The 17,724-nt window shown below is 37.2% G+C and overlaps 1 pseudogene; it reads left to right on the top strand.

Annotated features, from left to right (window-relative positions):
* Window positions 1–13,468: 13,468 nt before the first annotated feature.
* Window positions 13,469–13,991, top strand: LOC116535810 (annotated as a pseudogene).
* Window positions 13,992–17,724: the final 3,733 nt, after the last annotated feature.

The following is a 17,724-nucleotide window of genomic DNA, read 5'->3' as shown; positions in this document are numbered from 1 at the left end:
GTGTAGCTAGAGAGTATTCTTTAAAGCAATATGTCTGAGAAATACAATGATTAAATTTCACGAGGAAAAAAGTTAAAAACAAGTGAACCCAAATTTTTATCTAGGATATATCTATGCATATACACACACATACATCTATATACATATATAGACGTGCATATACACAAATGTGTGTGTATGCCTAACATACACATGTACATACAGTGGGTAGTTATTTTTTTAGAGTCACACAAACTTTTTTTTAATCCTAGAGCCTATTTGACTATCCAGACTGAAAGTAACTAGAAGTCAAATTAAAATAAGCCTTAACTACAAGAACAGACTAAAGATCTTGGGTCTCATTTAGTTGAATTAAATCAAGATCACATGTTTATTTCAATGTTTTGATAGAAATTTTCTGTTCTTCTTAGATACCAAAGCCAGACGGTTCATTTTCTAGTTCTTAACATCTATACACATTGCAGTGTAGCTGGTAAGCTCAAAGAGAATGTCTTCTTGTGGACTGTCTTCAAAATGTACAAATTTCAAGAAGTTCATGACTCTTAAAAGTAAGATTAAAAGCAGTAGGAATATTTGAAATATTTGAAACTGTTGACAGCTATGAGCTCCCTGGACCCTCATGGCCGCAATATCTCCTGTGTGTGTTGTTGGCCAAATATCATAGCATCTCTCACCCTATCATTCAATCAAAAGTTTAGTCTTTCAGGTCACTTTGTGAGAGCTTCAAATGCTTTATCAGAAAGCCAAGGCCAATATTTCAACAACACAAGACCTCCACAAAAGTGGAGGAAGTGACGGCTCCCTCTCACCTTCAAGGAAAACCCTTCAAAATAGCTCTTTTACTCATTGTTTGTCAAAAGAGTCATGCGATGGACAGAGTGTTTGTGTTCCCTTCAAATTTGTATGCTGGATTTCGAATCTCAATGTAATGGTATTTGGACATAGGGCCTTTGGGAGGCAATTAAGTCATAAGGGTAGAGCCCTCATGGATTGGGATTAGTGCCCTTATAAGAAGAGACCTTAGAGAGGTGATCTCTCTCTCCACCACCTGAAGATACAGCAAGTAGGTGACAGTCTGCAAACCAGGAAGAGGGCCCTCACAGAAACCTCTCCGGCCAGCATTTGATCTTGGACGTTTTAGCTTCCTGAACTGTGAGAAATAACGGTTTGCTGCTTAAGGTACATAGTCTGTGGTATGTGGTTATAGCAGTCTGAACTAAGAGAAGTGGTGATTAAACAACCAAGCCCTTTTAACATAGCAAGCTATATGGATATGAAATTTATGTTGTAAACTTCCTAGGCCAATAGGACATTTGGCTATGAAATCTACTTTGTAAATCTGCCATCATTACTTCTTGGGGATAATTCAGTCCATATCAGTACTTCTGGCAAGGTGAACTGTAAATCTCCCCTTCATTTCTCTCCTTCAGGGGAGTTGCCTATTGATTAGAGAGATGACATTTAGGGTTGCCATGTATCTATCAGTCAATGTAGAAATCTTTGTAATGCATAATGTAACTCAGGTCAAGGAAGGGATAAATGCTCTCTTGGAATAATAAGGCCATGGCTATTCATTATAAAAACAAGTAACAAAATTTTCACACTGGAGTGCATATGAATTTTTTATATCCTAGATTATTAGGGAAGATGTATGCTTTTTCGGAAAGAAGTGGCAAAATGTGCTTGATTTTAGGTACTCTATAAAATGTCAAATGTAGCCCCAAGTGCCTATTCCCCTCATTTTACACTTGCCCCTGAATACAGAACCAGAATTCAGAAACCACAGTTCAGTTCATGCTTTTCTGGCACTTACGGAACTGTGATGATTAAGCCAGGAAGGAATAGCCAAGAAAGCCAGTGAGGAGAATGTGTGTTAACATGGACTGAGATACTATAATGTGTATAAAAAAGAGGCACAGTCCTTAAGATTTGACCTCCACACATCACGCACTTTGCTCCACCCCACATTCACACAGCAGGTCCAAGAGGAAGATATAGTCAAAGGAGAGAGAATTTCTGAACATTAGAATGATACAGATAAATCTCCCAGACGTATGTCCTACTCACACCAATCTCTGTAAGGTGGGGATCCGGGTAATCAAAGATATTCTTAGGGAGCAGGGAAAGAAGGAGTGGCCAGATGACAACATAGTGCAATAGAGCTCTGGGTGGCTTAAACGGTGGAGATATATTATCTCATAGTTCTGGAGGCTGGAAGTCCACAGCCAAGGTGCCAGCAGGCAGGATTGGTTTCTGGTGGGGTAATTTTTCTTTTTTCTTTTCTTTCTTTTTTTAAATTTTACTTTAAGTTCTGGGATACATGTGCCAGATGTGCAGATTTGTTACACAGGTATACATGTGCCATGATGGTTTGCTGCACCTATCAATCTGTCATCTAGGTTTTAAGCACCACATGCATTAGGCATTTATCCTAATGCTTTCCCTCTCTTTGCCCTCCACCCTCTGACTGCCCCTGGTTGGTGTGTGATGTTCTCCTCCCTGTGTCCATGTGTTTTGATTGTTCAACTCTCACTTATGAGTGAGAACATGTGGTGTTTGGTTTTCTGTTCCTGTATTAGTTTGCCGAGAATGATGGTTTCCAGCTTCATCTATATCCCTGCAAAGGACATAAACTCATCCTTTTTACGGCTGCATAGTATTCCATGGTGTATATGTGCCACATTTTCTTTATCCAGTCTATCATTGATGGGCATCTGGGTTGGTTTCAAGTCTTTGCTATTGTAAATAGTGCTGCAATAAACATCTGTGTGCATATGTCTTTATAGTAGAATGATTTATAATCTTTTGGGTATATCCCCAGTAATAGGATTGCTAGGTCAAGTGGTATTTCTGGTTGGCAGATCCTTGAGGAATTGCCACACTTCTTCTGCATAGTTGAACTGATTTACAGTCCCCTGGTGGGGTAGTTTTTCTTGGCTTTCAGGGCACTGCCTTTTTGCTGTGTCATCACAAAAGCAGAGAGAGAGAAAGAGCTCTGGTGTTTCCTTGTCTTCTCATAAGGACATTAGTCCTATTGGATTAGGGTCCCACCCTATGACATCATTTACATTTAGTTAGCCTCTTAGAGGCTCTGTATCCAAATACAGTCACTTTATGGGGTTAGGACTTTAACATATAAATTTTGAGAGGGCACAATTCTGTCCATAACAAGAGATAGCATATGTAAAGAACCTAAAACCTTATAGAAGAAAATGGCAGAATAGCAATGAAGCCAGGGGTTGTGTTATGCAAGTACATGTGTCTTACAAGGTCCTGACCAAAATCACATTGGCTCAACTTTAATTCTGAACCCAGTGGCCAAGGCAAGGAGGTAAACACCATCAGTTATAGAACCCACCACGTCAATAAATTTTATTGGCTGTTCAGGAGAAACAAAGTTTTACTTAGAGCCAAGGCCTGAAAGATATTTTCTGTATTTCACTTATACCTTTAGAGTGAAAGTAAAAGCTGGCTTAATAATATTGTGCCTAATTATATTTCTTATTAGAAGCTTATAGAATAAATGCAAATCAATTATTTAGTAAAAGTGATTCTGTGAAAGAAATGTAGGCCAATCACATTTAATGAAACTTTCAATCGGTTAAATTTTACAGTTGTTTTTATAGCTCTAAAATAAGTAATGAATAGTATGAAATTGCTTTTCATTTTCTAACCTTTGGTTATTAGAAAGGTACATTACCCACCACAGTACATACTTTTAACCAAAAGAAAATGCCAATATTTTCAGATAATATGGATACAAAGGGGCTTTTTCTTCCTATGTCTATTCACCATCCAAACAATTTTGTTTTTATTTTACACATTTGAAAAGGTAGTTTGAGAACTTCGGAGCAACAACTGACCTACTTAAACCAATATGTGAAATTCTTAGAGTTGTATAAAAGGGTGAAGAAATAAATATATGTGTAAAATAATTTATCATAAACAGACTTCATCATAAGAAGGGATGACTGTATGGCCCAGCACCCTGTTTATAAAGTAAAGCTTCTGAACTTAAGGATTGGATACTGAAAGAAAATGACTATTTCTGTGTTAGTTTAATAAATTCCAAATTAAAATGTTACGTCAGTTTTCATGTGTGCTTAAAACTTCAGTGACCAATAGGTACTGGTGCAAGAGGTGGTATTACGCACAAAACAGGCTTCTGAATATAACCCAGGGATCTCAGGAGGCTCTCTCTGACCTCAACATTCTACCACCTCTCTTGCAAAGGCGTTCATCTTCCCTGCCTGTGAACATGCTTTTATCAGTGAGTACGTGGCTTCCTAATCTTTTAACATTTATTCTCTATTTATTCAGCTAACAACTGTCATCTTAAAATGCAGGGAAATCCTTGACTGTAAGACAGGCAATGGAAAATGTGCACAGACGGTTTCAAGGCAAGTAAGCATTTCCCAAATCAGCAGGATGCACTGATCAGAAAATTCAGACCCAAAGTGATGTGTCAAGGTTTTTCTCAGTCAAGTCCTAAACTCTCTCTTCTCTCTGTTCTAAGTGAAATGTCAGTTAGGAATTAACTTATTTTGATTTTCACCTCCAGAACATATATTAAATGTTTTCCAGAGTCAGAATTTTCTTAGAAATATTGATGTTAAAGACACTTCTGCTGCCTTGTGACATTTTAGACTATTTCAAAATTTCATTGTAATTTAATCAATATGTGTTTTCGTCTTGTCTCCTGCATGAAAATGAAACCCCTTCAGGGCAGTCCTCTAGCTCACACATCTTTTAACTCCACGTAAAAACTAAGAATGTTGTTTTGTACATAGAGAAAGAACATGCCAGACAGGAGTATGCTTGGGTGTTGGGATATATTCTAATCCTCAGCCTGTTAGTCTAATCTCTAACTATGTGATTGCTGACCACTGATTTAACTCTCTTGTGTGGGAGAGTAGAGTTAGCTGACTGGCTACTAGTGAGAAATAGGTTCAGAGCAAACAATTGATCCCATTAGTGTTCCCGGCCTTGTTTGCAGAAACCTTTCTTCAGAGAACTTCAGCTTTCAATATCCTTAAGAAAATGCATTGAGAGGATCAAGGGAAGGATCACTTTTAAGCTGAGTGCAAAACCCTAAGCTCACTTAGATATCCCCAGCTTATTCCACTATTGGATAGACTTATGTTCTTGGGCAAACACAACTGTTTTTCCTGGCTCTTCCCTTCAAATATGCAGACAAATCCTCAATGGCAGTAACAGCTAGAGAGGAGTTTATAGCCAACACTGTTAAAGGGAAGTCAGCAATATGAGTCCTGTTTACTGGTGCCAAACTCTATAATCAGTCCAATATCAGGAAAAAAAGTTCAGCATTCAAGGCTTGCTGTTGATGACAATGAGTGGTTTTATTCTTATAAGAATCGAACTTGTTAGTTGCAGTGGTTAGAGTAGGGTTTGTCAGAGTAATTTTGAAAAAAATAATGAACAGAGGTCATTTTGTTTGTTTTAAGACCTGCTTATGCAAAGAGAGCATTATAGCTAACAACACACAAAAAGAGAATCTGTTAGGTATACTGGCAGGCCTGCCGGAAAAGTTGCAGACTTAACGAAGAAAAAAAAAGTGTAGAAGAAGAGGTAGAATATGCTCTACCATGGTACATTTTATACTGAACTGGTATAAATAACTGATAATAAGTGGCAATCCTGTGAAAAATCTTGTTTTTTCTGGGTCCAATCTTTATACTCTTCCAGCTTTGGTCTTAAAAGTTCTCCCTTCCCCCACCAACATTTCAGCTGTTGTCGCCTGTTACAACTATGAGGGTCCAGTAATTACAACTTAAGTATGTAATGGTAGTTTAAGATTGGATTTTTTTCTTTCTGTAACTATTATGTTGTCAGAGCAAAAGTTTTGTGTAATATGAGAAACATAATTTCAATTTCACAAAGAAAATAATGACCCTTCAAGCTGACTTAAAGAACTCAACAATTTAAATGAAGAGCAAAGAACCCCTACTTATGTATGGAATATACCTGGAATATACTTGGTTTGTATACATCAAAGGAAGTATGGATAAATGGTCATTAATCAATGTCCTATGTTAACATAGCCTCACCAGCCCCAGCATTTGTGGTGAAAGCATTTGTTTATTATTTCATATCATTAGATCTTTTAACAACACGGTGATTGTTTTATTAGGGAGTTCAGAACTATCTCCAGGATTCATGGAAAAATGCATTCCTTAACACCCTGGTCCTAAAATATTTTATGGAATTGGAATCAGTGGAATTTTCATAGGTTAAACTACTGTTGTAAAAGAAACATTGTATACTCTTTGATAATCAATCCACCTTGTGTGCTGGAGGAATGAAAAATTAATGACTTTAGTGACAAATTATCTTATTTGGAATTTATGAGTATTTTGCCAAAGCACAAACTATAGATGCAAAACAAAATAAAGCAAACATTTCTTTTATTATAAACAGGATAACAAGGTTAAATAATTTTTTGCCTCTCATTTGTTTGGAGTATACTGGCTGCAAAGAGATCTGTTCTATGAAGAACAATTTATTTTTTCTCTCAACTCTATAAGTTGAAGACTGGTTTCCTGGCCTTGCTTAGAATCACTAGGGTACTTGCTGTCAGAAGGCAGCTGTATGGACTGGGATGAAAGGTACAAGGTGGCTTTTTCACATGTCTGGTAGTTAATGCTGTCTGTCAGCTGAGGTACCTTGGGTCTTCTTATCTGGACTCCGTCTGAAAGATCTCACTAGACAGTTGTTCTTCTTCCCATATCCTCTTCTTCTACATTATTTTGGAGTCTCTTACTACTCAGGCTGCTTGGGATATTTTGTAACTTTTCTAGTCTGTTTCTTATCTAAAGGATGTAGATGCCTCATTCTTTAAAAATTCTTTTCCTCTAGCACTATGCTAGAGTCATTCTGGTTTTTAGCTACATTTTTTTTTTTTGCCACTTATTTTTATAGCTTCTGTCATCTTTGTGACCAGTTTGTGTTTCTGGTTTGTGCACATTCATTCTTTGGAGTTACTCTGCAGAACAGAATAATGTAGCAAATTCTCCATAACAAAGTGTTTAATTTACTTAGTCATGAGTTATGTACTGTGCTTCTTTGCAAATGACTTTTCACTTCTGTGCCCTACAAAGGACTCTCTTTTATTTTGTTTGTTTCTTTTTCAATGTCAAATACATCTGTTTATTTTATTTTATTTATTTTATTTTATTTTATTTTATTTTATTTTATTTTATTTTATTTTATTTTATTTTTGAGAAAGAGTCTTGCTCTGTCACTAGGCGCCAGGCTGGAGTGCAGTGGCATGATCTTGGCTCACTGCAATCTCCGTCTCCCAAGTTCAAGCAATTCTCACGGTTCAAGCAATTCTCCTGCCTCAGTCTCCCGAGTAGCTGGCACTACAGGCGTGTGCCACCACTTCCAGCTAATTTTTGTGTTTTTTTAGTAGAGACGGGGTTTCACCATGTTGGCCAGGATGGTCTCGATCTCTTGACCTCGTGATCTGCCCGCCTTGGCCTCCCAAAGTACTGGGATTACAGGCATGAGCCACTATGCCCGGCCTATTTTATTTTTAAACATATACTTCATGATATCAATTAAAAGCCTCTTAGAGTTTCACTGTCTTTCTTATATATTTTTTCTTCCCTTAATAGAGAAATATGATCCACTGGCTCCAGGTGAACACAGCCTCTTTAAAGCCCTTGCCAATAGCTGCTGGCCACTTTTTGCCGCTTGTGATTCAAGCACTTTGACACTGACCTAAAGCTATTTTCACAAGTGCCTATTCTATACCTCATTCAATTCTGGGAAGTCTACCAATGATGTCCAGGACCGAATGTAATCAACATACCAAGAAGCAGAAGAGGTGCACCTAGCAGAAGCATCTTGAACGTGTACTCTATTTATCACCATGAAGTCTGCATTCCCTTTTTGTTTTTGTTTTTGTTTTTGGCTTAGGAAGACAACTGCATTCTTTTTTTTTTTTTTTTTTTTTTTAAGATCATCTTTCAAACTAGCAAATATGAAAACCTCAAATTATCAAATAACAATAGAATTATTAAACCCTGTAAAAAGTCTTTTTAAGCAATATTTTTTCCTAACCACAATTAAAGACAACAAATAAATGGAAATTGCTTCTTTGAATTAATTGTAGTGAGGGATGGTTTGTATGATCATCTTGTCTTAACATTATTGGTGCTATTTATCTTTAAATTTCCTTGAATAAACTCTGTCCACTTTCCCTTGAGTAAAATTTATTTCTCAATTTTCAATGTAAAATTTGGTTTAATTTATGATTAAAATAGCATGGATAATTAAATATAGTGCCTTTCATCTGGGGTCAAAATAGGTTCAGGAACAGTGAACGGAAGAAATTTAAAAACTTGCCTTAGTTTTGATCTATTGCTTGGAAACTGTAAAACAACTTTAGTGAACTTATCAAAAACTTATTATTATTTATGTTTATCTTTTTCCAAGTGACTTTTTCAAAGAAGAACACAAGGATCTTATGACAATTTTCAGATTTTCTTAGTGAAAAAATATTAAATATGTTAGTGTCATTGTTTTGTGCTGCTGTAAAAAAAATCACAAACTGGATAATTTATAAACAATAAAACTTGATTTGACAAATGATTCTGGAGGCTGGGAAGTTTAAGATAAAGGGCTGCATCTGACGAGAGCTTTATTGCTATGTCATAACATGGTGGAAGGCATCATAATGGCAAAAGAGAGTGCACAAGAGCTGAATTCATTTTTATAACAAACCCACTCCTGCCTTAATGTCATTAATCCATTCATAAGTGCACAGCCCTCATGAGCTAATCACCTCTTTAACAGTTCACACTGTTGCAGTGGAAGTTTAGTTTCTAACACAAGAACTTTGTGTGACACATTAAACCATAGCAGTGAGGACAAAGAAATTGATAGAACGAGACATTAAGAGTATAGGAGAAAAAAACAAAGCCAAACATCAGCAGGAGAAAGAAAAGAGTTTGAAATTCAGTGGTGATTGAGGTTGGATGCTGCCTTAAGAATGAATGAAGCTCTAAGAGTGGATGGCCTCTCAAAGGTCACTTAGTCTCCAAATTGAGAACAAAACAAGACCTTGGTTTCGTGAGGGATAATTGAATCCTTTCCACATCAGACTACATTGCCTCCTTGGAAGTTATATGACATTTTCATGCTCAGCACTGGCACACTTCTGAAGTCTAGGGTTGCCTTCAGGTCCCTGAATTTGGTGGGTGGTCAGTATTAGTTTACAGTAAGAGAAACAGAAACTCCAAAGGGGTTAAGTGACTTGCAAAATGTCAAGTAATACTTTAGAGGGTTCATTCTGAAACTCAGGGCTAATCTTGTTATTCAGATCTTATTTAGAAAAAAATGATTTGATCTATTTTCAAGAAAAAGTTTTCTTATTTTCAGTAAATATTGCTAAGTTCTATGTTTACAAAGGATTACAAAACAGAGCAATGATGACTTTGCACATAACTTCTCTAATTTAAAACGTGTGAAGGTTGCACATTTTAAAAAGCCAAATTAATATTTTTCTCACGTTTTCTCAAGTTTTTGAGGAATCATATACTTACGTGGAGAAATTTACCTATGACAATCACTATTCCTGTGACATCTATTCTGGCCTGCAGAGCTGCAGAGTGGAGAAGACATATTACTTATTATACTACAAGAAAACTGGAAACATCTTAACTTTGAGTTCTAATATTTCCAGATGGTAGAAATCGAAAGCAGGCTTCCTTTCCTTGCCTGTTTCTCCAAAGTTTTATGCAGCAGTAAATAAATTCTTATTTGCTTGTGCTACATTTTATTGCAGAGTACAAAAGGATTGAGGTAACGCATTTCTCAGGGAATGATTCTTTGCTCAGTGTGCTTTTAAGATTGAGTTCTGTTTCTGTCTTCAAAAAGAAACACATAGCTCACAATTTTAGCTTCAGGAATACTATAGAATTGTGTTGATTCTTTGGTTTTATTAACTTTTCCAATAAGACATTTCTAAAACTTGCAGAAAATACTCTCAATTTCTATTTCCACAGAATATGGTAGAAAAGCACAATATTTCTTCCCCATAATCATTAAATATTAAAATTGCACTCACGTAAGTAAAAACTTAGCACATTTATTTTTCTTGCATGCAGAGTAATGAATCTCTTGGCAATTTTGGGAAATATCCTTGGAAATCTAAATTAATTCTAAAAAATGCTGATTTCTAATTGGGAATGTGATCATAAAGGAAACAAAATTGACAAATGAATTGGGGAGGTTACTTTGTTTACAAATATTTAATTTCAACTCATTTTCTCATCTATAATTTAGATTACATGTATCAGTAGAAGCCATATTTCAGCCATGGTCTTTGCTGGATAGGGTTCCTGGGCCTTTCTTAATATACTGAGAAAAGACTATGTCCTGTTTATTCAGAGGAGTTGAAAAGAATCTGCTCATTAAACCCCTAGAATGTATGTGAAACCTGGTTCTAGAATATGACAAAATGTAATAAAATTGTTTCATGCTGCATTATGTGTTCAAATCCTCCAACCTACCTTTGACATAAAATATAGAAGGCAATATTGTTGTAGAGTCATTTCAATGCTTTTTTTCCTTTTACCACTATGCCTGCTGAAAGTGAAAACCTGTTTTCTGTAGCTCCAAATGTGTGGATAATAAGTCTTATAAAGACCTAGAATTTTCCCAGACCTGTGGGCATCAGGTGTCTAATCTCAGGTGTAGCGGGACTCAGCATTTACCTGAGAATGGTACTTGGAAAAAATATCAATTATATTCACTGAGATATAGCTATAAATATCCTCCTTCCTCAGGGAGAGAAACGGGATAGGGACTACAGACTTGGGAGAGATGATAGAACCTGCTAAGCTCTCTGGTTCATGTCTGTAAACATATGCTGGGTATCAATTGCATACCAGGTGTTTCCCTCGGCGCCTCTATGCAATGATGAAAATAACACAGAGACACAGTAGTTGATCAAGGCATAAAAACCACAATGTTGTTTGCTTTCAATCCTCCTTAACTTGTGTTGGGGTAGTCCTCCTAGAAGCAGGGATTCTTGAAAGGCAAACATAAGACGGGAAATGAAGGGTGGAAAGGGGTTCAAGTAGAGATGGCAATCTGAACAAAGGCACAGAAACAGAAACATGGTGTATGCATAGGAGAGTGGTGCCTACAGGGAACTTTAGTTAATGTGGCATAAAATCCAGAAGCAAAGAATGTGGCAAGTAACTGAAGAGGGAGGTAGAAGCCAGTTACCAGGGAGCTTAGATTGACCCCTATGAGAGATGGCAAAGGGGCATGGGAGACTTTAAGCAAGATCACCAAATGGTCAAATTTGCGTTTAGATGGATCAGACTGCATTTTGTGCTGAACGGATTGGAATGGAGCAATACTAGAGGCAGGCAGATCAATGAAGAGGTTGTTACAGAAGTCTAGGCACAGATGATAGTGGCATTAGCCTTCATAGCACTTGTCACTGTCAAATAATTATTTTCTCATTCTGTATATATGTATTTAATGTTATCTTCCTTATGGAAATAATAAACACCACTGTGGCAGTCAATGTGACTTTCTCACCATGATGCCCTCCAACATCTCACACATGCCTGATAATGACTGATTATTGAATAATTGTTTACTAATGTAGGAGCTAGTGATCTGAATGAAAACAATGGGACTAAGTTCAGAGCAAGGGTTAGAGTTTTAAAATATTCAAGAGGTAGAGTTTTAAAATATTCAAGAGATGCCAACCAAAGTTGACATCTGGGTGCCTACATGTATTTTAACGATCTCACTCTGTTACCCAGGCTGAAGTGCAGTGGCGTGATCTCAGCTCAGTGCAACCTCCACTTCCCTGGCTCAAGTGATTCTCCCACCTTAGCCTTCGAGTAGCTGGGATTACAGGCTGGCACCACTACGTCCAGCTAATTTTTGCATTTTTGGTAGAGACAAGGTTTCACCATGTTGATCAGGCTGATCTCGAACTCTTGACCTCAAGTGATCTGCTGGCCTTGGCCTCCCAAAGCGTTGGATTACAGTTGTGAGCCACCACACCTGGCCCTGGATACCCGTATTACTTAGACTGCAAGAATCTCCAGGACTAGGCATAGCATAGTGTTTAAAATGTTAACTATGAACTGCCTTTAGTTCAAATCCCAGGACTGACTCCCTAGCCATGTGTCCCTGAGTCAATGATTTAATCCATTTTGGCATTTAATGTGCTTTGGTTTGCTCAAAGGCAAACTGAGAATGAATATAGTACCTGCCTCATCATGCCGTTCTGAAAATCACAGGAGTTAATGCTTGTAAAGCACTTAGAACAAAGCCTGGCAGACAACATATGCTCAATGAGAAGCTCAGATTAAATTCTCATGAATTTATTAGTCACTAGTGATGGTTTCATTGCGGAGGGGTGATTTTGCTTTTAAATCTCAACCATTCCCTTCATTTGATCTGCACTCCTCCTCAAAAGGTTTTCCTGTCTTTATTTAACAAACAACAAGTCAGAAGCTCCAAACAAAGTGGTGTGATAAACTTCACACCGATTGTCATTGCCCAAACTGGCCTCGGAGCAGGGAGGCTTTGATCCTCCAATAGTGCTTTCTATTGAGTATCTCCAAGGGAGAAGTTACTGCTGGCTGTATGGTTGTAAAGAGTTTAAACCTTAACTTTTACCTAGCTACAAAAACATATGATTGATAAATCACATCACACCTAAGACCCATTTAACAAGTGCAGACACGCCTAGTTACCTGATACAAACACTAAAGTTTTAGGAAAGTTCATCAGACATGGGATTTTTGTTATTGTCCATTAAAGATCTATCTTATACAAATTTTAATGAAAATATTTTATATCTAAAGTTAATTTTTAGGTAATTAATTTTGTTAACTGTGAGTTTCTCCTTTACTTAAGATTCTAGTTTATAGAGGTTTTCATCAATTTACATCTTCAATTGAGAGAGTTTTGTGTTCACTAGGTACTCATTTTTCCATCATTTTTCTTGTAGAGCATTAGAAAAAAATGGAAATAAGACAATGGAGACATAAAAATGGAGGAAAAGAGAATAGAAGAATGTGGGTAACAGTTTAACACTTCAGCTTTGGGAAAAATAAAGGAAATTAAATAAAAATAGCCCTGAGTCCTAGAAACGCCATTGAGGGCCCGTCTGGGGTGATGAACTGGGTACGAATGGAGGGAGCCTAACAGGGCTGTGATGTGTGCTCTGTAGCTTCCCAAAATGTGCTGGTCAGCAGAGAGTCAAAATAAGGAAAATCATTTACCAGCTCAATTCCAGCTATTAGATTAAATCAAGGACATATAAAGCTTTATCTATCACAAGTTACCTTGAATGTTCACAACGAATGAAAAAAGAATTTAAACAGGGTCCCGAAGGTGACAGTGAAAACTTCATAGAAATTCGGAAAGGAATGGGATATATGAACAAGGAATCAATCTCTGCAATATGCCGGTAAAGAGAGTCATTCTCTACTGTGCTTTGTGGATCAGAACGATTTCTGAAGGTTTGTTATCTGTCTGCTGGAGGAAAATAGACATCGAGAATAAGCTTTAATAAAATTATAGCTTCCCTTTCTCTTTCTGCCATCTTGGATCCTGTGGAGGCCTGCTGGGAACAGGACTTCTAAAAGGAAATATTGTCTGGAAGCCTGTGGTTCGAGACCATTTTTGCTGGCTATAAGTAGGGTCTCCAGAACCAAAGGGCACACACAACTCTTCTTAAAATTGAAGGTGTTTATGCCCGAGATCAATCAGAATTCTACTTGGGCAAGAGATGTACTTTTGTATATATAGCAAGGAACAACACAGTGACTCCCGGCAGCAAATCAAACCACACCAGAGTAATCTGGGGAAAGGTAACTCGGGCCCTTTGAAACAGTGGCATAGTTTGTGCCAAATTCCAAAGCAATCTTGCTGCTTAGGCTATTGGACACAGAATTAAAGTGATGCTGTATCCCTCAAGGATTTAAAGTCGTTAAAAGTCAATAAATAAAAGTGGATTTGTGTTCTTGTAAAAAGAAAGAAAGAAAAAAATGTATATAACAGTTTGTGTTTTTGATTATAAAATATATTGATATAATTTTTATGCCTTTTTCTCTTTGTTGTTTTGTGCCTTTACTATATTATATTTCTAGTGATTTGTTCTTTTGTTTTATAAGAATATTGATCAAGGATAAATTTTTGGATAAAAGTGACCTTTTCCAAGAATAGTTTGAGAAGTACTGTCTTAGAAAGAATTTTTTTTTTTCCTACAAAATGTAGCAAATTTACAACCATCTCACAAAAACTGTAGGAGAGGGAAATAGAAAACTTTCTTAAAAGTAAAAGAAAGTATGTGAAAGTAAACTTTATATTGTCCAACATTCCTATTTTAAGATGGGCAAAATGTTAGTGACAATTAGGTAATGTGTTGAAAATGTATCCTTTAAATTTTGACATACATGAAATATATAAGGACTTTTTAGTTGCATTAATGTTTCTGTTTACTAATCATTGCCTTATCTTATAATTATATAATTTTTAACAGCAATTTGTTTTGCAACAATACTTTTGGGTATATAGTTCCTCAGTTGAGAGGAATATATAGCATTTTATATTTTCAAGCTGTACCCTTAGGGTAAGAGGTCCCGTATATTAATTAACTACAAAGTAGCACACAAAATTGTTTGGATTTTTTCTCAACTTACTGGCTTTAAAATGTATAGTAATGTTCATATTAAGTAACACATTTCCTTCATTTTCTCCAGTGCTTTCAACGTCTGTAAACACTGCTGTTTTCTTTCTTGTTAGGAGCTGTGAAGGAAGTAGGCTTGGTGCTCAGTGATTTATTTCAAAAGAAAGACATATATATGAAAATTGTTCACCTCGGCTTTAAGGAAAGAATCTAAAACATTTTCCAATATGAGTAGTATTGAAATTAGACTTGGGCAAGTAGGATCCTTGTTCTTGGCTACCTATAGGCGATGTGCTCACCCAGGGGACATACACACACACACATACACACCCTTCAAATCATGCTCTGGGATTGAGGGACCCTGGGATTCCCTGGCCCAAGGGCCAAAGCCCGCTTCCAGGCCTGTGTGGCCACCATCCCTGAGTCTGTCATCTGCCAAGTGACTATGTCACCAGGGTGAGTACCACAATCCCGCAGGGAGGCTGAGGAGCATCTGCAAGGCAAGGGAAGTTGTGAACAGATATTTGAAGTGCTAGAGGAAAAGGACTTGGTTGGTAGGTGGGAAAAAGCTTTCTGACCCTTTGATATTCAGAACTGTCTCTAGGACTGGCAAAGATCAAAAGTGTTACTGGTTGAAGGCTTGCCAAAATATGTTACTGGTTAAAGGTGTCCAGGTTCTTGGCATCTTGAACAAAGAACTGGACAAAACGCACAAACAAAGCAAGAATGAAGCAACAAAAGCAGAGATTGACTGAAACTCAAAGTGCCCTCCATAGGGTGGGAGCAGGTCCAAGCATAGGGGCTCAAGAGTCCTGTTACTGAATTTCCTTGGGTTTAAACACCCTTTAGAGGTTTCTATTGGTTAGGTGGTGTATGACCTATGTAAATGAAAAGGATGAACTAAAGTTACCAAGTCATTTACTTGGTGGATGCCCTGTGTAAATAGAGAGGATACTTCCTGTCATAGCTGAAGTGTTTCCATTTGATTTAGTTCTAGGAAGTCAGCATGAATCAGCCTATGTTCCCTGCCTCCAGATCCCATTCCCCTGCCTCAGTATCACATAACAGTTGAAAAAGATGACTGAAAACGAGCCTTCTCCAGCATTCATGGTGAACTATACATTGGCACAGCCTCTCTTAAGGGACACGTGGCAACACCAGGAAATGTTTTAAATTCATGTCCCCACTTATGGGACTTTATCCCACAGGTATACTCCAAATAATATACAAGAATGTCTTTCTCCATTGATTCATTGATTCAAAAAGCTAATTTAATATCTCCTACATTCCAGACACATCTGGGGTTCCAGGAATATAGCAATTAAAGAAAAATAAGGTCCCCATCTTTAAGGAGATTTGTGGAGAAAGCAGAGCATCAACAAATGTGTTAAGAAATAAATAGGGTGGGTATAGTGGTTCACACCTGTAAGCCCAGCACTTTAAAAGACCCAGGTGAGAAGATCACTTGAATTTAGGAGTTTAAGACCAGCCTGGGCAACATAATGAGACATGATTTTGAAAAAGAAAATAAAAAATAAAAATTTGCTGGGCATGGTGGCATGTACCTATAGTCCCAGCTATTCAGGAGGCTGAGGTGGGAGAATTGCTTGAGCCAGGGAGGTCGAAGCTGCAATGAACCGTGATGGTGCTGCTGCACTCTAGCCTGGACAACAGAAAAAGATGCTATCTCAAAAAACAAAAACAAAAACAAAAACAAACAAACAAAAAAACTAACTATAATTACATAAGCATATAATATAAAGGGAATAGAGAAAGTGGAAATTGAAACACTTGTTAGAGACATTGTATGTATATACATATATACGCATGTTGAGAAATGCTGAGTGTATGATTGCTGAGAAATACTGAGTGTATGATAAAATATATTGTTTGATAAGAAGAATGATGGCAAGGAAAACCTAGCCTGCCTACCCAAGTGGAAAACTACTTGAAGCATTCAAAAGTAGCAAGATTATATGTATATCATACACTGGTTAAAACAATTCTTTAAGTACAGGATATATGACCCTGCCCCAGTGGCTCCCTCGTGGAGAAAACTTTCTGGTTTGTTCTTGATCAGTGGTAAGCAGGCACCAGCTGCCTACCTAGTTTATCTTGGTTCTCTGAGAAAACAGAGGACACCTGCTGTTAATAATAGTCGCTTGTTGAGAGAATAAATACGTGGGTCAGAATCTGCTAGAGGCCCTCAGTCCGGGATGCTGTCAGCCCCTGAGGCTCATGGCTTGGAAGGCTGTTGGACCCGGGATAGTCCCACTTTGCTGTTCTATCTGGGTGTCTACTTCTTAATGCCTTCAGCACTGCCTGGGTGGGGGTCTCTACGGCCGAGCTGTTCTTCGTATATGCACACATACAAACACACACATTATATATATATATATATATATATATATACACACACACACACACACACACATATACACATGAACACACACATTATATAAAATATGTTTACTAAAATAATGACATAGCAAAAAAGCAACAAATAAATGTCCATTAATATGGGATTTATTGAAAAAACTAGGGTACAGCTAGGTAAATAACGTTCTTTAAATGGCTGTTAAAAATATGAGGTAGAGCTTTTTGCATATGCTAATAAGATAATAGCTCCAACACAGAGAAAAAAAGCACAAGATATTGTATATTGTGCGTAATGTGCTTCATGTATTTAAAATGAAATAATATACATGAATATGTACATGTGTGTACACACACAAACACAAAACTCAAATTAGCAGGGAGAGCAGAAACAGTTCAAAGCGGCTTCTTTTGTCAAATGGAGTGCAACGTATGCTATTCATTAAAACACCTTTGTCCTGTTTAACTTTTTACCATATGTATTTGCTACTTTTTAAACAAATGGCTGTTTTAAAGCCTCAGATTAGGTTAAAAAAAGAAGTGGTGAAATGCAGACCAACTGGAATGAAACTCAGATCTGGGCAGGTGGTATGGCTGCCGAAAAGAAAATGCTTTCTCTGGGTGAGGGAAGGGTGAGTGAGGGAAAGGATGCT

This window comes from Sapajus apella, unplaced genomic scaffold, assembly GCF_009761245.1.
Source record: "Sapajus apella isolate SASKATOON/1434 unplaced genomic scaffold, GSC_monkey_1.0 scaffold3, whole genome shotgun sequence".
Taxonomy (NCBI): domain Eukaryota; kingdom Metazoa; phylum Chordata; class Mammalia; order Primates; family Cebidae; genus Sapajus; species Sapajus apella.
The sequence above is the reverse complement of the archived record's forward strand: the minus strand, read 5'-3'. Positions and strand labels throughout refer to the sequence as shown.